The 22,206-nt window shown below is 35.3% G+C and overlaps 1 protein-coding gene across 7 annotated transcripts in view; it reads left to right on the top strand.

Moving 5' to 3' along the window:
* The first annotated feature begins 7,358 nt into the window (after nucleotides 1–7,358).
* Nucleotides 7,359–22,206, top strand: part of LOC134846956 (uncharacterized) — a 49,674-nt gene continuing 34,826 nt past the window's right edge. For 2 of the 7 annotated variants that reach the window (XM_063864407.1, XM_063864401.1), the window contains exons 1-2: nucleotides 7,359–7,467; nucleotides 11,199–11,304. The gene's annotated coding sequence lies outside the window, so the exon portion shown is untranslated. Of the gene's footprint in view, nucleotides 7,468–11,198; nucleotides 11,320–17,588; nucleotides 17,618–22,206 lie in introns of all 7 variants that reach the window. The other 5 variants (XM_063864405.1, XM_063864402.1, XM_063864411.1 and 2 more) reach the window with 3 other exon arrangements.

Below are 22,206 nucleotides of genomic sequence, written 5' to 3'. Positions count from 1 at the left end.
GATGAAATGTTATTGGTCACTTTCGATTTTGAGTGCTTTGTCACAATTTTTCTCTTAAGTTCCTCAAAATCTTGAATTTTTAAAGATGTGAGTGCAAGTTGTAAGTTTGGTTGGCAAACTCCAGCTAAGTAAGAGTGAATAAAAGACTTGTTGTTAAAACAGTTACGGAATCCCATAAATCATAGAAGTGAATATTGTTTCCTTAATCTATACAAGTCTTAATTATTTATTTTTTTGAATGTCGGTGCCTCCTATCGTTCTTCAGCGTATTATTTTTGCATGTTTTAGCAATGACCTTTTTCGTCTTGTTTTAACTTAAATATTTAAAAAGACTCTTGCTAACAGAGGCATATATGTATGTTGAAGTGCTGCTACTAAGCTTAGGTTTGTAGGGAGGAAGGATTTGGTGGTCATGCTCATGGGCTTGTAAGTCATCTATTTCTTATCAATGGTAAATTGTTTCTTGAAATATATTCAGGTGGATTTGTCAAATAGTAATTTGGGCTTTAAACTTTTTTCTATTGCCTGATTTGATTGCTAGTTGAACATTCTTTAGGGAGTGACGCTTAATTATACTTGCGAGCTTCAGTGAGCGTAGTGTTATTGTACGACTATTCTTTTTTCCAACCTAAGTAGCAAATTTTGGTGCTACTTTTGGTGGCATATTTACGGCTTTTCCATAGCTTGTGCTTTGTCATTCGATTAGTAATAAATTAACACCGTTGAGGCATTTTTGAATCATCAATTAAAACGAAAAAAAGCTTTTGTTTCAAACCTCATGACAATAGTATGAACTCGTTTTCAGAAATTTTCCAACTCAATATATCCCGCAGTTTTTTTAAAATGCATAGTTTATACATGATGTGGCGTGATGCTTTCCATTTTTTTTCATGCAAAATTATCGTGGATGCCTTCATTTTGGAATATTCCAATTAATAACATGCAAAATTGTGTCTATTCGTATTTAGTGTCGTTTTTGCTGCATCGCATTGGCAATTTATTAGCATATGTAGCTGCTTTATTTGTGACCTGTATTTGCTAATTGCCAAGCGTTCGTGTCAGACAGGGCAGTGCGTAAGACCCCAACGTTCGAGGTCCCAGGGTCAAATACGATAAGAAGCAATGTTTTACTAATTCGAGTTTTTACTAAGCCTCGAGTTTTTTAATCCGAGGCGTATTGCTACTTTTTTTATTTCATTTTATATTGCTGATTTTTTGTCGTGTCTCGCTAGTGTTTGCGAAGCGCAGCTTCCCCTCTGTGTTAAAAACATGAATTTCTTCCTTACTGTTGCGACAAGCAGGGTTGTTAGAATCGGGTATTGGACTTCTTCCCCATAATTTATTTTGTTCACAGAATGACATGCAAAACGGACATGCAATGACATATGGATGTGTAAATTTACAAATTTCACATCCGTATTCTGCTTATGTAAGGCTCGTGCTTGCATTGTAGGTGGTAGATACAGTAATTTGTTGTGCGAGTGTTTTTAATGAAAAATTTACGGTTATTTTTTTTAGTTAATTAGGTTTTGGCTTCATTTTTTTCGGCGTATTTACGTAATTTTTTTTTAATGAGTTTTTGAGTTTTTTTGGTCGTGGTTTCAATTTGAAAATCAATTTCTCCGGCCCTCTTTTAAAAGTAAAAAACATGAAAACAATTTTTGCGTTTTTAATTTCTTTTCTGTTAACTTTTGTTTGAACTTTCATTCGATATTTTTTGAGTGGCAATTAAATTAGTGAGTTTAAACGCAATTCTCTTAGTATAATTTTCTTTCAGTGTTCTCGTCCACTGATTTTTTTTATTGGTTCATCGGCCTTCTATTGTATTTTTTTAACATGATTTGTTTTGAAGATTAGTGTCGAATTTTTTAATCCTCAATTGCTATCCGATCAGAAATTTTCTTTGAAATGTGGTTTATAATTGTTTTGCTCGTAATTTTCTTGATAGATTATTTACACTTGCGAAGCTAGTGTATTAGTACAAACCTTCTTTTTTTCCAACCTAGGTCGCAACTATTGGTGCGGCATTTATATGGTGCGGGACCACAATAATGGTGGGGCACCACAATAATGGTGGGGCACCTTTACAGCTTTTTTAAAAACTTTTACACTCACCAAAATTTCTGGAGGTGAAGGAAAAAATTTAAATAGACGACAGTTTTTTCGGCTACTTTTTTCTTCAGGGTATGGATAATTGTTTTTTCTTAAATTGTTTTGACATAATTTCTGGCACTTTGTCGTCCTAATTGTCTGTCTGTAATTCTGAATAGTTTTGTTGAAAATTGTTTCCAAATAATGACACAACGAAAAAATTCAAAAGATTTTTGGGATTTTTGAGAGAATTTTTACCAACTCAACGGGCGTCTTCCTAAGTTCTGTCCGAATAATTACTGGTCGTTAAAGGTTTTGTTAATGCTAATTTAAAGCTGGAAATTGTGTTTTGCGACAGGTTTTCATCTAAATGAGTTTCATTTGAGACAAACGTTTGGAATATTTGGGTTTTGTTTGTTTTTTATTGCATTTTTTCGACTCGTTGGTTTCTTGTATCACAGATGGTGCGAGTAAATTGATATTTTCGAAATGCAGATGTTTTGTGCATGAACATACCAAGAATTCAATTAAAATCGCTTTAGATCTGAATGCTTTCTCAGTATTTTTTGTAAATAATGAAAATTTTGTGCTTTTTATTGTAGTAGAGCCATCTGTATTTAGGTTGCTCTTTGAGGATATGATCTTAGAAAAACAACAAAAGGCTCCATCTTATCTGTGAGATTTTTCCTGAAACTTTTTTGGAGCGGAAGGTTATATGTTTTTCTAGTTGAAACAATTGATTCGAAAATTATTCAGAAAAGAAATTGTTTTGTTTTTGGCTTACGTTGCCCATTGAATCTTCCAACTGTTTGGGGCTAGGTTTTGCATAAATCCCAGAAACTTTATTATACCAAAAATTTGTCCGATATGGTACGGTTTATTAGGTTTTATTAATAAGTATAAGGAAAAAAGACTGGTCGCATCAGGACAAAGCCCTGAATGTACCGACTGCCCTTTTTTTGTTCTAGAATGATAATTAGCAAAGAAACTATTGGCATTATTTTTCGTTTGTTTTTCCTCTCCCAGCAGCCATATTGAAGCTGTAAGTGTTTTAATTGAGTGGCAATTTAAGGTACAAGCTGATGAATTTTGCGTTTAAGAACATTTATAAGACCAATAAGCTTGCCTCAGTTCAACTTGGACTGGTTTTGAGTTCATGATGATTCGCAATGCCTAAATATTTAGCACTTGCTATTTCAGCATCGTAGAGAGTTCCTAAAAGCGCGCATAAAGTAGTCCAAGATTATGGGAAAATTGCCTTTTTTCAAACCCAGGTTTTTCCCAAAAAATGATCGCTGGTGAATTTATTTTTGGAATTTGGAATAAAGAAATTTGTTGGAATAAGCAAACCACCCAAGCCCACTCATTCCAATACTTTCTTTGACCAAAAACAGATTTAGATGAAACTATGACGAAGCTTATGTGGTGAAGTTGGATTTCTTACAGATGCGTTTTGCTAGACCATTATAGTTGAAAGTTTCGTTAGGTTGAAATCAACATACTGGCATTTGGAGGCATGGTTTTTTTCGATAGAGAAATCTTTTCCCAACATTTTGGGTTGCCATCATTTTGTTTCTTTGAGTCAAGCTACTTTTCAGCAGACTATTGTATATAAGAACGTTAATAATGCTTAGTTTTTCTATTTGATTTAGCAAAATTAGTCATTTGTTTTAGCCTTTGAGGCAGAGGTGTGATCGGTAATAAATAAACTGCTCAGAGCTGAATCGCTTCTCGCTAATCTGAACCTCGCTACGTAACCCTTAAATATCATCGCTAAAGCTAATGACACGATCTACTATCCTCGAAAGTTATTCTTTAGACCTACTGATGGAAAAATTGATTTTTGCGCTCGAGATGTGACCACTGTTGGGTAGTCGCATTCGAAATTAGTTTCCAAATCGTTAGAGCATTAGCGGTTTTTCCAAGCGCGTAGATGTCATTGCCTTTTGAAATGATTATTCTTATGCAAAGTTGAAACATTATTTTTTAAATTTGAAAATCAATGCTATTCAGCTTCGTCCATTTAATTTATTTAATGTTGAAGTTCAAAAATTGTCTCAAGATTTGTACTTGAGACATGTTTTTATATATTTAAATTCAAATAGATTTGCCATTCAATTAAATTTTATTAGCCCAATAGATACTTCATTGGATATCGATTTTCATTCAAATGGTCTGTAATTTGGTATTACAACATGAATTGCTGTTCATTTTCAGAGGTAATAATAAATTATAAATCAAAGGTTCTTCTAGCATTCAATTTATTGCCGAATAATTTTACGAAGCATTCATATGTCTGCCTGCTATTCTTGTCCGGTTCAGATTTATCCCTAAATAACGGTTGGTAGTTTTCGATTTCAATTGTTGGTAGCTCAATCGATTTTCTAAAAAAAAACTTTTCTCTCCAGCTCGGGTAAAAACTTGTATTGTTTAAATCTTTTTGTTCAGATCACCGTCGCGTTTTTCTAGAACGTATCATAAAATTTCCTTATGGTTCGTTCTTGCTTTTTAAAAGCAGAAACACTTGAGTAGCTCATTGCGTGTCATATTCTGTGAGCACCGACTGTATTCTTTCTCAACTGGGTCGAACTGTTCAAAGTATATGAGTCTGCTTTTCACCCTGAGTGACCCTCTGCGTGAGTCATACATGTAAAGTATGGCCAATTGGGATATGTATAGTACATTTTGACTTTCGTTGGCAATATGGAACACGCCACGAGCCTCCACTCTTTCTTCCTGAAATTCAATTTCGAGCTTTAAAAAACCAGTCAAACCTTTCTTAACTGGTTTTTATTTTTCTACTGATTTCAAAATATAAAGAAAATAAAGTGTGCTCTGAAAGCGTTTTTGGTGAAATTGAAAAAAATGAGGACTAAATCTGGTGATGTTCAAATTGGGTAAAAGTTGAAAGATTTTCGAGCTATTAGATGACTAACTTTCAGATGAAATAATCATGGTATTTCTGTTTTGTGAATCAGTTCAAGTTAATGCGTCGTTCAAGTTCACTATGTCTTATTGATTCTATTTCAGCATTTAAAGCTTTGTCGCCGTTGATGAAACTCGACAAGAGTTTTCACAGGTTTTGTTCCGACCATTGGATTGGGGTGTTTTATTTTCTTTTTTGTTTTCCACGCAAAATCAGGCACCACAAAAATCATTGGAATGGGTCGAGTGAAATAGCAAGTTATAGCTCTTTCAGTCGTGATTCGAATGAGTTTTAAAATTTTTCAAAAATATCATGAGAAAAACTGGTCAACGTTTTTTGGGTTTTCGTTCAGTTTTTGAGTAAAGCGATCGAGTAACGTTCGTTAGATAAAAAATCAAATTTTATTTATGATGTTAGGCTAGAAAAACCTGATTTTACTAGCTTCGGAAGTTTCCTTTGGCGCTTCCTTGGCAATAAACGTTTTGGTAAAAATTTTTACAATTTTTTTGTTGGTCATTCATTTTTGAAGACAAATGCTGTCGACTGTGCCTAGTTTATTAGTTTTCTACGCGTTTTTATAGTTCTCTTATCACACCACGCACTGAAAACGAGATTAATTTGAATAAAAAAGGAAAACCTTTTTGTAGATTTTTTTTGAATGTGGACGGAACATTCTGTGCTACTTGCATAGCAACAGGCTATCCTTATTAAAATTCAATTTGTTTATCTGTCTTCCAAAAAAACTCACCCCTTGTATTATTTTTGTGCTTTCTGCCTGCAGCGTCAAATACAAATTTGACCTGCAAGTTTGCAGCTCTCTCGTTTTTCGGAGCATTCTTCTGAAGTATTTTTGGCTCTTGCGGGACAACTCCAATTTTAAATCCGGATCCCTTAGTCTAGAATCTTGCACATTGTCGCAAATACATTTAGCACTGTTATCATGAAGCTCTACGTCATTGCAACTTCTAGAGTGTTCGAGGGGAGAGGCCAAAAAAGAGCAGTTCGAGCTTGAAAAATTTTGGTGCAAAATACAATGAATTAATTCTCGGAAATCGGAAAGTGTTTGTAGTTTTTTCTGAGCTGCTATTAACTTTTCGAAAGACCCTGAACTCATTTGTTTCTGAAGTGACGGCGGTATAAGCATAAACATAGCAGGATTGATAACTTGGTCATAACCCAGGATTGTTTTTCCTCGGGGTCTCGATCGAGTCGTTCCATGGTCGGCGAAAACAAATACGACTGAATTTCTTTTTTGTTCGACAGTTTGTCGAAGGTAGTTAGCCAAAGGAGCATCCATAGTTTTGATTCGTTGGGAGGATTTTTCGTGAGCGACGTCGTTTTCGAAGTAGTGAATGTAAGGCGTTTTTGAGTCGTGCAGAGTCGTTTCATATTCGAAGAGGTACTCAAGAAAGTAGTCGATTTGGTTTCGGCCGTTCAAACAGATGTTAACCGAACTGAACGGATGACTTCTGTGTCCGACTGAAAAAAATTCACAGCTGTTACTGAAATAATATAAGTTAAGCTTTCGAGGAGATTAGAATAAAGCAAATTTCGAAGCCGGTTTAAATTTTTCAGCTTTGAAAGCTTTATTTAGCAAACTCCTCTTGATATCTGAACTGAAAAACCGTGAGTTTCAGAAAAACGTGAGTTTCTCTTAATTAAGTGTTAATGAACCAAAGGAATACTTTTTCGGTCTTTTTTGCAGAAAAAATGTGAATTACCTTTAGTTTGAAAAGTGGATTTTCATTTGTCGATTTCGCAGCGGAATAAAACTAGTCTATTAATAGTTTTTTTTTCAAATTGGGTCAGTTTTACCGAGAAATTGTCAATAATAAAACATTATTGGAGTTCTCGCGTGATATTTTTATTCCAAATTCGCAAATTATTTTTTTCAAACTCAGTTTTTTTTGTTCCTTGTTCATTGACACGTTTCTAAGATGAAAATGTATGGCTATGTTTGAATTTTACGGTAAATAATTTAAAAATATCGATGATAGCGTTAAGAGTAATCGCTAAGAACGGCATAACAAGCTGGTTTTGTTCAACTTGTACCTACTAGTTTGCTTTTTTGATGATAGATGATACATTAGGCACCTTGTATACATTGCTAATCTTCTGAAGGGGGCTTTTCTAATATATTAATGTCTGAAAGAATTTCTGAAATTTTCAACTAATTGACTTCTTTTAACCTGTTCGAAACTGATTGACTCTTTCTTCGTACGCTAGCTTCTTTCGAAATGCTGAGCATTGAATTTAGACTGGCTAAAAAAAATTTCAAACATTATGGACTCCCCACCCTCAGAAGTAAACGAGATATAGATCCGATTAATATTTTCAGATTGTATTGAATACTATATTGGGGTTTAATCATTCAAGGGAGCTTTCGCTCCTCCTGCTCATCCTCAACCCAACTTCCCATTGGCAACGTAAGGGCGCCACAAGTGTGACAGGTAGGAACAAAAAAGTATTGATTATTTATAAAAGGAGCAGAAGAAGAGTAATAGCTAGAAACAGGCGCGCGCTATTCCTGTGGCAGAAAATTGAACCGCAGTAATTTTTCAGTCAATCACATGCCTTCGGCCATTTGGCTTTTGATTGGATTTTGCTTTCACTTGCGAGAGCAAGTGACTTGTAATCGGCAAAGTAGTTTTTTTTCCCGTAAATAATTTTTCGTACAAATTCTGCTGACGTGCTCAAATCTGCTGACTAGCTCAATTCTGGTGACATGCTCAAAGGCTGGCATGCTCAATTTCTTAAAAGTTAATCAAGACTATTTTTTAGTTCATATGAGGTAGTAATTAATGTTTTCATATATATTTAATGAAGAAATGATTTTTTTCGGATTTGTGGTTTTCGTCCTTAATTTCTGTCCGCGCATTTTCCGTTTTTTTTTCATCCAAATGCAATAAGATATATATTATTGCATTTGAATGAAAAAAAAAACGGAAAATGCGCGGACAGAAATTAAGGACGAAAACCACAAATCCGAAAAAAATCATTTCTTCATTAAATATATATGAAAACATTAATTACTACCTCATATGAACTAAAAAATAGTTTTGATTAACTTTTAAGAAATTGAGCATGCCAGCCTTTGAGCCTATTAATAGTTTTTGTTTCCAAATTGGGTCAGTTTTACCGAGAAATTGTCAATAATAAATTATTATTGGAATTCTCGCGTGATATTTATATTACAATTCGCAAATTATTTTTTTTCAAATTCATTTTTTTTTGTTCCTTGTTCCTTGACACGTTTCTAACATGAAAATGTATGGCGATGTTTGCATTTTACGGTAAGTAATTTAAAAATATCGATGATCCAAATGCAATAATATATAAAATTTTTGAGTTTTAGTCTGGATTCGAGTAATATATATATATTATTTGGTGCGCTTTCCGAGCAAAGTTTTTCCAAAGCTTGGGTTTCTTTTTTTTCTATTCAAGCAATTTTTACAAAAATTGAAAGTTGTTCTGTATTTTGTAAATTAACCAACTCTAATTTTCAATAAGTTTATTGATTCGGCTAATATTATATCGGCTTAGTGAACTTGCGTAGTTTCAAGAGAGTTTTTAAAATGCTTTTGCCTGTTTCATGAGAGATGAGTCGTAAAAGTTCTGATTTTGAAAAATTTTAAGCTTGAAACTGTTAGTTGAAACATACTAGTTTTTATGCTTCCCACTTTTCAAGTTATTCACTTGCAATCGTAAACTAGACTTTTTCCCCGTAAACAACTCTTCTCACAATTCTGTAAGAAATTGATCTTGCGTTAATACGGAACCTCAAAAATATCCAGGCCTATTCCCACTTGACTTAATGTGGTAAGAATTCACTGGAATGTTTCTGCTGTAATTGAAATTTGTTCTGTAGATTGTAAATTTACCAATTCTGATTTTGAGTAATTTTTTTAAAATTATTTTTTCACAACTGGATTATCCTCATTGTTCCGACCATTTGAAAAATGGGGAGGAACTTTGTAAGCGGTTGTTTTAGTTTTTTTTACATGCAAAATCAGGTACCATAATTTGAGTCAAAAGATTTATACCTAATAGTTGTCTCATTATCGAGAAAAACAGGTTTACAATTTTTGAGTTTTAGTCTGGATTCGAGTAATAATGCGAGCGAGCAGGCTTACAATAGCCTATTTTTCCTTACTTAGGTCGTGGAAACTTAGTTTTACTCAATTGAAATTGTGTTCAATTTTTCAGCGTCATTTGTGTATTAAACACTTCAAAAATTCAAAAAAAAATCTGCAAGGTACATTGAAAAGTTTTTTGAATTTTTGATATATGTCTTTTAAACATTTTTCTACAAGTGTCAAATTTGCATATTTCATATTTAAAAGTTGTCCATAGATTTATACCTAATAATTGTCTCATTATCGAGAAAAACAGGTTTACAATTTTTGAGTTTTAGTCTGGATTCGAGGAGTAATGCGAGCGAGCAGGCTTACAATAGCTTATTTTTCCTTTTTTTAGGTCGTGAAAACTTAGTTTTACTCAATTAAAATTTTATTCAATTTTTCAGCGTCATTTGTGAATTAAACACTTCAAAAATTCAAAAAAAATCTGCAAGGTACATTGAAAAGTTTTTTAAATTTTTGATATATGTATTTTAAACATTTTTCTACAAGTGTTGTCAAATTTGCATATCTTATTATGATTGTCGAATATTTCTAACTTCAATTTTTTTTCAGATCTTTTCATCACGCAGAAAAAAAAAACCTTAGTTTTAACACAAAAAAAAGTAAATTCTTAACTTTTTTTGTACTATGGTCGGAACATGCTGTGCTACTTGCACAGTAACCGGCTATCCTTGTTTTATATTGCCTTAAGCGTATTATATCCCGTCATTTAAGAAGTATATAAGAGTTTTATGCTTTTCTACGTTCGACGAGGGTCAGTTGTCAAAGGGGGTGGGCGTCTTCGACTTTGAAAACTTGTTCGCTCTAAGTTTTTTTTATGACAGCATTAATGTTATAGCAATTCTGTTTTTGGCTGAACGGGTGTCTACCTAAGTACTTTTGGTTTAGCAGCCGCTCTGAAAACAAAATTGAATATTCATTTAACGCTGGTGAAAACTATTTTCGACTGTATATTCATGAAATTGGACATCAGTTGAAGCCAACAATAAATCTTTGTAGATGTAACTTTTTTTTTCGTTTTCATTTTTTTCATTTTGTTTTTGTTATTAGTGGTTTTTGTCTCCTTCTCTAGTTTGCAATGTCATGCTTGCGGTGTGCTAGAAATGTTGCAAAGCTCTGCTTCGCCTCTGTGTAAAATGCTGAATTCGGACTGACTAACATAACCTTATTTCTCCTTGGTCCTTGGTCATAAACATAACCAACAGACAGTTGGAGAAGAGTCAACGAGGGCAAGGAAACAAAAAAACTTCAACTTTCAAAATAAAAAATATATGGTCATACAGTTCTTTGAATTTCAAGAACAATTTATGATTGACACTTTTTTGTTGAGAAAACTGGATCAATAGGAGAAGTTCTTATCCCGCTAAGAAATCCGCTGACATCCATTTCCAAAAATAGAAGGCGATCACGTTTTTCGTGACTGTTTTATCCTTTTGCTGTTAGATAGTGGAGTTTGCCTTTATTCTACCAAAGGCATTGAATTGAATTGAGTTTGCCTTTGTTTTACCAAGGGAATTGAATTGAAAAAGAAATCAAACCTGAAACCGCGAAAAATAGAATTGAGCGTGAACAAAACGTGAAATTTCAAAATTGAGCGTGAACGAATTGAGCGTCTTTTCCTGAAAACAAAACAAAAAAATTACGACATACTTAAGAGTCTTCACTATTTTCATCGACTCTTAATTAGTGTTTAGGGCACTTACCCCTCCACAGAAACCTGCAGCTAGCATCAGTCACTCCCCGCGAATCGACACTGTGAACCTAATATGGTGTGCATTTTATCAAAAAGAACTCAGTTTTTAGCTATTTCCAATTTAAGGTATCAAAATTGGAGTTTAAAAATCAATTTCGGCAATTTCTGGCTTTTTTAAAATTAAAATATAACATATTCATATTTTCTGTTTATGGTCCAAACTGATATTTTGCCTTTAAAAGTTGGTCAATAATGCTGGAACCTGATTGGATGAGAATAATTTTAGTGAAAGAAAATCTAGATTTTTTTTGAAAAGCCAGCCTGATTAACATATTGGTAATCTTAGGAAAGAAAAATCACCATTGACATCCTTGTAAATGCGCATCACTATCACTGTGTACCTGGAGCTGGCTGTCCAGGTCTTTTCTCAATCCCTCCTTGTCTTTGTCCAGGTATGCAATGTCCAGGTATGATCTCATAGTTTTTACCATTCCCCAATTCCCCAGCCAACACATGTCGTCCATGTACATGGTCACATAACCTGTCAACAGCTTGTGAGAAATATTTTTTGAGAAACATTTAAGTGAGAAATATTTTTCAAAAATGAGTTTAACATGAATAGCCGGTTGCTGTGCAACTGGCACAGAAGTTTCCGTCCGACCAGTTAAAAAAAATTTTCTATCATTTTTTTCTGGCTAAAAGCTTACGTAGACGAAGCAAATTTCCAAAGTCTTTATTATCTTAAAATCACAAAATGCCAGTAATTCTACCAGTAATTAATCAATACAAAGAGTAACTTGTCACTAATTTGGTCTAAATAGCTAAAATTTCAAACCGGTTTTCTCAACACTAATTTATGTGGAAACTTAATTGATTGAATCACGACTAAGTCAGCTTACGAGCGTGTTGGTCTACTTTTACAACTGAAGTCTTACATTTTAGAGCAAAATTTTGGTGAAATTGTGAGCTGCATTAAGCAACTACACCTTTCCTACTTCCAATTTTTACCTTAACACAAAAAAGTGATCAGGAACTGTTTTCGTAGTTTTTGTTTCATTGCACTTGCGAGAGCAAGTGTCTTGTAATCGCTAACTATACTTTTTTTTCCCGTAAACAACTTTTCTTACACATTGTTACCTTGCTCTATAATTGAATCTAAATAATTTCTAGGTTCATTCCGACTTGGCCTAGAAGTAATGCCTTGCTTTCCATCCTGAGGTTTTGGAATTGAGTCCCGGCCGGGTTTTGTTTCTTTCAGTATGTATCCAATTGAAGTTTTTTTTCCGTCGGACTTTATTCTGCTCAAGTTTTTCGGCTTAGTTGAACTTCCATTGCAACTTTCATTGTAGGAAAGGGCTTGAAACTTGCAAATTTTTTGTTAAATCCTTTTTTCGGATAATTTGCGCCTGCTGAATGATTGTCGGCTTTGTTTCCTCTTCATTAGCTTTGTTTCGTTGCTAATGTAAAAAATCAAATGTCTTGCTTGGCATGTTGGCTTAGAATTCTTGTTTGATAAAAACAGGTTTCATGAAAATGTATGGAATTGGGTTTTACATTTTTTTATGTTTTGAGACGCTTCGGATTTTTTTTTCACTTTTTGCAAAAGTTTCAGTTTCTCAGAATTTTTAATGGATTTTCAAAAGCGGGATTTTAATGGAAATACCGCCTACTCCCCGGTAGCCTGCATAATCCCCTCATCTCTTTAATTTTTACTCCACTGTCTACAGCCTTCGAAAAAGTCAGTGGGGGATATTTGACCCATGGATGGTTTTCGTTTTCTCAAAAACGACCCTGAGTTTTGGCTCAATGGATAAAACGAATTGTAACAAGCTCCTCTGCGTAATTGAACAACAAAACTAACAAAACTTAACACAAAAATTATGGACCTCAAAAAACTCAATTCTTTTAAACGGTTTTTTGAAACTTCGACTTTTCTCGAAAACTATTCACCCAAATCTGAGTTTTTGGGTTCAATCGAAATTAATATTTGCGTGAATCTCTTCTGCATAAGCGGCTACGCCCAAATTTTTTTGACAAAAAGCTATGATTCTCGGAAAAGTCACATTTTTGATTTGTTAACCGTTTTTGGGAACTTTTTTGTGTTTTCTCTTTAACTATCCTGTCAAATCTGATATCAAGGCTTTGGTCGGAACAACAGGTTGTTCAAAGCCTGATTTGTAAAATTCGCTAGCCCATTTTTGTTTATAAAAATGTTGGCCTTCGAAAAAGTGAATTTTTGAAACTGTTACAGTTTTTTAGAAACTTTTTGACTTGTCTTAAAAACTTGTCTCCTATCATATTTGAGATGTGTTCAATCGAAAAAATTGGGTGCGAGAATTTTTCCTGCAGAAGTTGAGACTCTTAAGTTTCTAATTACACCAGGGAGCTTGCGAGCGTTAGTGCATTAGCACGAACCTTCGTTTTTTTCTAACCTAATTAGGAAATAAAAGTTTTCATTAAAAGTGTTCACTTATTTGGTGGCACTTTTGCTATAAGCACGATCTGTAGCATTAGAAGTTTCATAGATTCTGTTCTCGGGTTTATTTGTGGCTAGTGTTTGTGATTTATAAAGCGTCCCTGGCTAGGTTAAGGCGTGAGTTTGGTAATCGAATCCGAGACGTAGCCGAATTTTCACTAATTCGAGGCTAATTTCTGCTTTTTTATTGCACATTATAGAGCTGCTTTTTGTCGTTGTCTCCCTAGTGTTTGGGAAGCACAGCTTCGCTTCTGTGTGAGAAAAGTTTAATGAGTAATGAAAAAATTCCAATCTCTATAAAATATCCTATTCTGACTTATTTTAGAAGAGAAAAGTTTTTGGGCCAAGTCCAATTTTTGAAATTGCCCATTTCATCCCGCATCATTATAAAAATTTTCAAAACATCTAACCCGTACGTACAACTTTAGCTGGCCACTTGATGTTTTATATCGAGATATACGAAAATTTTGGTCAACCTAGGTTTTTTTCAACCTTTTTTTTTTGAAGTTTGTTTGTTTATAGTGTATCGCAAGTGGTGCCAAGTTTTCTGTATAGCAATTTTTTTTGAAGTTTGCTTAAGTTTATGTTGTTTTGCAAGTTAAGTGAAGCTCCACTTCGCCTCTGTGTGAATTTTTTAAACGAAAATTCATGCTGCACAAGTAAATAGCTTAAACAAAAAGATTATCAAAATGAAACTGTTTTGTAAATGGAAATTTTGAACTTATGGTGCTTGGGAAACGTGAAATTAAACTTCAAAAACTAGTTTTCTTCTGCTGAAACCTCATTCTTTCACTCGCTTGCTTATTTTGATCTAATTTGGACTAGAAATCAAAATCTTCATTTTTTTCCGACACAGATTTGGTTTTTGAATTTTAGAATATCAATCAATTCAATGCATTTTCTTGTTTTTAATCAAATATAAGCATTTATAAGTTTTCAATCATTCTTTAAATGTTTAAACGTATACAGATGTTTTAAGCTTAATTTAGCGCTTCTGCAGCACCGAATGTATTTTTTTTTAAATAGCTGTTTTTGTATTTTTCGCTGAGGTAATTGAAGTCAGTTAATTCCATTTGTCATGGTTTGAGCTCGTACTGGATTTGTGCCCGTAAACAACTTTGTCATCGCAAGTTTAGTCATCTTCAAGACTGTACTTTCGTAATTTTACCAACGAGTTTTTTTGAGCATATATGCAGTTTAAATGCCCGTTCTACTCGAAGTTTGTTTTTATGTTGGTTGTAAATTTACTAACTTCGATTTCTGTAAATCGTTTTTTTTTTTCGTTTTTTTTCTCTTTGTTCACTCAAGAGGTTTCGGTTGATATTGTATCGGCTTAGCGGCCTATTTTGAGAACTTTTATGAGCAAAAAATGTTTTATTGTTATAGTTTTGAGGGAGATTTGAAATTTTTTTAGAGTAATGAACGTAGTGACTACGCTTATTTAGGTCTTGGAGTTTTTTTGTTTTTTTTTTCTCAAATTGGGTTAATTTTAACAAAAAGATGTCCATCATAATTTGTTTTACATACTCAGAGAGCTTTTAGGCCATCTATTTTTTCTTCGAAATTGAAACGTTGGAAGGTTTTTGAAAAAACAAGTCAAGTTTTTTTTCAGTTTCCTTGCGTTCATTACTCTGTTCTAACTGTCAGCTCGCTATGTTCTGTCTTTATAAGTTTTTAAGAAAACATTGAAATCCTGCTTAATTTATGTCTGCCCAAGAAATTTCGGCCTTTTTAGTTTTGCTCCGATGCTAATTTAGCATTCAGTTGTTTTTCTTGGCATGTTTTATTCGAGGAGACAAAATCAAGACAACGATATGAAATTTTTGGGAGATTAATTTTTCGACAAACTTAATTGCACATAATGTCTTGGCATATTTTTTTTCAAAACTAGCCCTATTCATAATGATTATCTTGTTTTTTCGACTTCGCCGATTTTTTTTTCGATTTCTTTTTTGAATTAGCGGCTCTCCGTTACGAGGCCAAACAGTTCAATGGAGAGGCGCATAATTTGGAGTATGTCGGTCGCTGCAATCCAGAGACAAGTCTTTAAATATGACAAATTTTTGTCGGGCTGATAAAAAAAAACGAAAGAACAAAGGAAGATCAAAGAGAGCGTTTTTGTTGCGGAATCCGTAAAATACACAGTTTGGCGTCATAATGTCTTGTATTATATCGCAAGTGGTGCTCTGCTTCAATTCTCGCGTTGAGTTTGCCGTCTACAAAATATCTCTTTACTTTTTCTTAAACTTTTCATTCATGGCGCGAATTTCTAATTTGAAGACTCACCTCTACTTTTGAATTCACTGTACAGGACACCCACAGGCATTTGATCAACGGATTCCGAATACCCTGTGAAATTGGGTCCAAAAAGGTGTGCGATGTTCTCGAAGGTCCGGTTGTACATCGAATTCATTGCCTCAAAATCCAACACCCGATAGCCACTTGATTTATCATCTGCAGTAGTATCAATCAATTTTCAAGCACATGTTTCAACTGCAATTAGGTTTTGGTGGATAAAATATATTGATCAGTTATCTCACTTAACTGTTTCTAGATTTTTTTTTCAAATTAATGTATGCTTAGTTTGATAAAAATCGTAAATTTTAGTCTTAACATTTTTGATGGTGTTAAGCTTTGTAGGTGTTTTAATAATCTGAGCGAAGGGCTTGGTTCAAAATTTAAAAAAAATTAATAGCAGGTGAGTTTTGTTATAGGTACATGTACTTGAGTACAACCGGTTTATGTCTCGCATAGCTTTCTGAGTTAGGAGCAAGTTGCTGTAGAAACTAGGTCTTGAGACAGAATCCAACATCAACAAGGTAATCGATATTTTACCAGAGCTCAAGTTTTCGTTTTTGGTTTTTTCGGTTTTCATTCTCGTTCTGTTGATTAAATTTTTTGTGATTAGTCTTTTTGCATCGGTTTTGGCGAAGTTAATAAATTGTTCGTTGGAATAGTTCTTCGAAGATTGTCTGCTCCTAGGCAGAAGAATGCATTGAACGAATGCAAATGAGCTGTTTTGTGATAAACTGGCCAGTTTTTGTTCAAGTTTCTCAACTGTTTTGTTTTCCCAAATGGTGAAGCCATCTATTCCCACAAACCCGACAGAAAGTGAAGAGGGTTTGCACTGAGAAGGAGTGTGGCATTCAAATGAGAGACTGTTGTTTGTTGGTTGTTTAGTTAGTACCTAAATGGAATGAGCTATTTATATCAATAGATCAAGAAATCTTCAATTGTCTAAGTCAATTGATTGTATGTGTTCACCGCAATTTTTTTCAGCTGTTTTTTTCCGTGAAAAATAGAAAATTTGAACTAAACTGCTCTCTCGACCAGCTAAATACAATTCCTGAAAACCCCCAGAAGCTTGGAATATCCTAAATTATAAGGATATCTATCTACCGCTGCTTCACCTCTCTTAAGGAGAATAAAAACGGAGGATTGAAATTGTACATGAGTTTCTAACGGGGGTATCTTTAATTGCTTACAGTGCAAAATTGAGTCGGTGTCTGATATTCGCAGGGCAACTGAAAGTCGTTATCATATTCGCTATCCAGATTGTAGAACATTTTAAAGATGTCCACAAGGAAAAGGGCCACTCTGATCATGAGATAGAGAGGGTAACTGGTGCTCCCGTCGTATTCCAGCTCGTCATCTGCCGAGTCCTCAGAGTCTGAAGTTGGGTTTTCATCTGGCCTAGTTAGTTGTCTGATGCCTGAAAAAAATTTTTAATTACGAATGATTGTATTTGCCCTATAATTAGTTGCCACTTCCTTTATTTGGTAACGCATCCAATTAGTAAATTGTTTCCAGTAAAGGTTCATCAGCAATTTTCTGGCTTAACTTTTTCACTAAAGAGCCAGTCTGTGAAATTGTCAAGACACACAAGTTATGTCCGGTTTCGGTCGTCTTTGAGTTGGACGTGTTATATTTGCATACCCCAACGAGTGCTTTGTGTTGTTAATTGATCGTTAGGGAAATCATTTATTCTTGTTGGGTCAGGGCTTTTTGGCTGACACTGCCAGAATAGTTTTAGGAGACTAAATTATGCATGTGACTGGGTTAAGCATGTGAATTTTGTGGAAATTTATGTGCGATTTGGTTTCTGTTTTTCCACTTTAGTTTTCTTTTGAGGTCAAACTATTTTATGAAATTTTAGGACTTCAGCAAATATTAGTATTGATAATTGATAGTACGACAGTTGAAATGAGTTTTTTTGTCTAACTTACTAACAATTCATGTCGATTTTCATTTCTTTTTCAGGTCCCAATCTTGGACTGTTAATGCTGTAGGTGAGTTGCTCTTCATAATCCGTGTACGCTGCCAGAAATCGTTCAAATTCTCTATCTGATGCTGTTTTTTCCTCGTTTTTGAGACTGTAACGCCACAAACAAATTAAGCAACAAAGACAGAAAAGTTTAAATACTGCTTCTCTTTTAATCTGGATTGTGTTCATTTGTGGAAATTCAATTTTTTTCCCAGTTCGAGTGTTTCTTTTACAGTTTTTTATAATTGATAGCAAGTTTTATATTACGCGTGCATTTTAAGAATCATAACAATAGGCAGAATTTTGAACTGAGATATGTAGAATCAGAAGTTTTTTTGAACTATTTTGGAAAGCTTAACGCACTGTTAAATTGCTGCATCACTGTTTACAAAGTGTTATAAAACATTTTAAAACGACTGTGTTCAATATGTTTTCGTGCTTTAATTGAAGAATAAAATGCTAATTGCGCTTCTGATTAGCATGCGTTATCAAATCGGAAGATAGACTTTTTCGGGTTAACATTTAGTTTATCAAAATTATTTGAATCAATTATAATGCTGCTATGCTACTGACATGCTCAATTTCATGAAAATTTAAATTTAAGTACAGGGTACTAATTAATACTGCAAGCTATATCTAGAACTCAAAGCATTGTATGTATAATTATAGAGTTTTGATATAAGTTTTCTGCCGGTGGTTTTTCGACTTCATGGTTGTCGATTTAAGCTCTGTCGGTTTATTTTTCAAATTATGTAGTCTACTTTGCAGACGCTAATTAAATGGCTATCGTGGATCTACGTGGGCGTTAAGTGAAATTTTTTCCTTTATGTTTTTTGACGAAAATTTTTGGCTGAGTTCATCTCATTGGATGTCGGCTTCAATTCTGTCAGCTTAATTACAGATTTTTTTCCTGTAAAGGTCCTCTAGTAATTTTGAGATTGATAAGACTCTGGTACCATTTTTGAATGCCCAAATTGAGCCCCACAAGCGCCTCGTTGAAAAAAATAATTCAATTCAAACAGGAAAAAATGCCTTTTTTTAGTTTTCTCGTTTTTCCACTGCCTTCTTTAATTGCAACATCGTTTGAAGTTCTGTTTGCTAATTTCTTAGCGTCATTGTGCACTCATTTTAGAATTGTTCTAGCGCAAGTGGTGCGAAGCTCAGTTTCACCTCTGTGTATGCAATATGTTTCCGTGCTTGATTTTTACAATCAAACAAACGAAATAGGAAAAAAAACTACGTGTTTTTCACTTTTGTTTAGATTTACAACAGATACAACTGCATCGAGAAAATTTGGACAAACCGAGACACGCAGTGTCGAGATGTAAAAAAATTCGATATGCAGCATAAGCTGTTGCTTATCTGGTATACTACCTAATGATTTCATTTTTTTTCAACAAGGCGCCATATAGTGGTACATCTTAAAGTTTCGGTAAAACTAGTCCGAATCGTTCAGACAAGGCTTGAAAACTGAAATGTGATAAGACTGGTATTAGTAAATACGTTAATTACAACCCCACCTCTCTGAAATACACAAAACAAACATGACAATTATATAAAACAAACAAGATAAAACTAACAATATCACCATCAGTTAAAACGGTTGAAGCAAAATTGACTCGCAAAATTGACTCGCAAACTTCCTGCAAATTAACACACCATCTCTCCCAGGTAAATAAATGGTTTAAAAAGGTAAAAATTACGTTAAAATGGTTTAAAAAGGTGAAATTTCTTTCCGATTTCCGGGAAAAACAGAAGAAACCTAATCCCTGCGTGATAATACGGTAAACCGGAAGGAAAGCGACAGTTTTTCATTACTATTAGCAGCATTTCTCCACTCTACTGGTTGCATTTAGTCAGGCTATCTGCAAGTTGATGATCAGAGGGTACCCAGCGCAAATACTTGACTTCTCGCTCATCAATCATAGAGCGTAAAAACGTTATATCGACACGTAATTGCTTATCCTGGGCCATTTTTGTTGAATAAACGGCATCAACTAATGCTTAATTATCGAAAAATGCCACGATTGGGACAAGAAATCCCAATAGCTCCTGGAATAATTTCTGAGTGAATAACGCAGCATCTATACCATCAATACAGGCAGCAAGGCAGCAATCTCGCCAGAAATCGTGCTTTGTACCACTCTCCTGAGTCGTTTAGACCGCCAGTCGACCAAATTACAGGTACCTTCTTGCTATAAAAACACAAGAAAACCCCCTGTGTGCCTCCATTGTGCAAATTGCCCAGAGAAGCATCCGAGAACACAATAACTTTCCACTTTTCGGGGTTCTGGAGCTTCAGGAACCGTAGTTGGCAGTGAGTCGTAGTAGCTTGTGCTCTTAGTATAATTTTGTTGAGAGCCCTTAAATCATTCAAATCGGCGGTGCAAGTTTTCCCTAACGGAGAGCTGGTCGAAAACTGCAGCTGGTTGATTCGCAAGCCTCTGCAGTTTCCCCAAAGCTCTGCGCATGTGGCTTCTATTGTCATTACCGAGACCAATACTGCTTCCTTCGATCTCTGACAGATCCTTAGCGTAATGCACTTAATCGATCGTCAAGTACTGATCGAGTCTGGCAATGTCGAGTCCGAGATATCGAAATGGAAGAAAAGCCGTTGACTTGATGTGGAAAATAGATTGCAGACGCTCTGGTATGTGCTTCCCAAACTCAACCGAGCCCGCCCACCAGAAGTTATCCACATGGGTAGAAACACAGCCACGTACTTTATTGCCTTGAAAATACAGAAACACACATATATCAAAACGTGACTGCTTGAAGCCGGTGGCAATTAATTCTCTTTGGACGCGCTCAAACCAGTGTTTGGCAGCATCTGCCAGACCGTAGACGCATTTGTGTAGCTTCCACAGTACATTTTGATCAGAACCAGATTCTACAGGCGGTTTCACGTGTACCACTCGCTTCAGCGGTTCGCCTTGCAAGAATGCAGTTTTCTTGTCTAAAATGCCACAAAACCAACTGAACGACGAAGCAACACTCAAGAGGATCCTGAAAGAATCGCGACCACATGTTGGTGAGTCTTTGATGGGTTCGGCCAGATCAGGATCTTGAAAATCACGGATTATCAGCCTGGCCTTCTTCAGTCCGCTTTATTTCTGTGTCAACACCCATCTTGTGGTCACAAATTTTTGGCCGTAGCCAGGAACTTCTACATATACGCTATCTACGATCCATTGTAATAATTGGGATTCTTTTGCTTCCGAAAAATCTATACTCTCTGTACAGTCAGACTGGTAAGTCACTAAAATATGGTTTCACGGGTCTTCTGAGAAAACTTGCTCGGGTTCGTCAGAAATTTTTGGCTGAATTTCTTTCCAATCTGCAAGTTTGCCAAAATTGATGGAGTGTTTAGCTCCCTGAAGTTCTTCAGGCTCAATATACTCGATCTTTCGCCAGTTTTTATGCCGTCCTTGTGCTTTTCAAGCACGGCTGATAATTTTTGCTTTGTAAACAGAGTCTGAAAACTCTGGTAAATTGCTTTAAACTGTATAGTGCTCGGCATAGGCGGAATCTTGGGTTTTCGAGTAAAACCACGATTTACTGCTTCGCTTGAACCAGAATTGTAAGTGTCAGATTGGTTTTCTTCTTTGTCGGCATCGTTATCTAATTCGGCAGCCTCTTCACTTGCAGCGTGGTCGTCTGACGAGTCGGATTCAGCAGGTGGCGATCTGGTTCCACTGTTAGATGGATTGTCTGCGGCATTTGTCGGAATGTCAGCTGTGCTATTAATCGGTTGAATACGCAAACGATGAACCCTAAAAATGATGAACCCTACTTTTTGTCATCTTTTCCTTTTGGCTTTGTGGCTTTCGTTTGTGATTGACCACTATTCTGAGAGTTGAACCTGGGTCTAATACCACCCCTGCCTTGTGTCGTATTGTTCCGTCTCATTCTGGAATCGTTGTTTCGATGAGAGACGGCAAAAACGGGTTCTTCTTTGACATCTTAAGACTCGGATTTCTCATTCAAATCGCTGTTTGAGAAAATATTTTTAAGACTGCTCTTCATAGCAGCAAACTCAAGCTTCGGTGTTGCCGAAAGCACCATCCTTGTATCTCGTTTGTCAGTTTCAGCCGTGTACAACAACTTGCAGGCAAGCAAAGCGTCAGGTAGGTCAATTCCGTGTCTCTGCAACTTGCTTTTCAGCTACTCAAACTGCGCAATATACTCGTCAATAGCTCTGGAACCTCTCTTGAAGGTCTCAAACATCTCATACATTTCATACCTTTGATCAGCAGTCTCTTTGCCGAAGGCATCATACAATTTATTCAATAAAATGTGTCTGAGCGATTCCTGTGTCTGATTTCAAATCCGCAATTAAAACAGAAAGCGCAACGTCGCGGTTTGGACCAGCAGGAGACAGCAGCACTGCCGGACCAATTTCCCTTGCTGCAGCTCGGTCACTGCTAACCAGACTGCTACTTCCAGTCGTCAAACCTCGTACGGCTTGTTAGCTTCCCATGTCGGTGGGGTTTTGTAATTTCCTCCAGAGGCCATAATTCTGCTACCATGTGATAAGACTGGTATTAGTAAATACGTTAATTACAACCCCACCTCTCCGAAATACACAAACATGACAATTATATAAAACAAGTA

This window comes from Symsagittifera roscoffensis, chromosome 5 (assembly GCF_963678635.1).
Source record: "Symsagittifera roscoffensis chromosome 5, txSymRosc1.1, whole genome shotgun sequence".
Classification (NCBI taxonomy): domain Eukaryota; kingdom Metazoa; phylum Xenacoelomorpha; order Acoela; family Convolutidae; genus Symsagittifera; species Symsagittifera roscoffensis.
The sequence above is the reverse complement of the archived record's forward strand: the minus strand, read 5'-3'. Positions and strand labels throughout refer to the sequence as shown.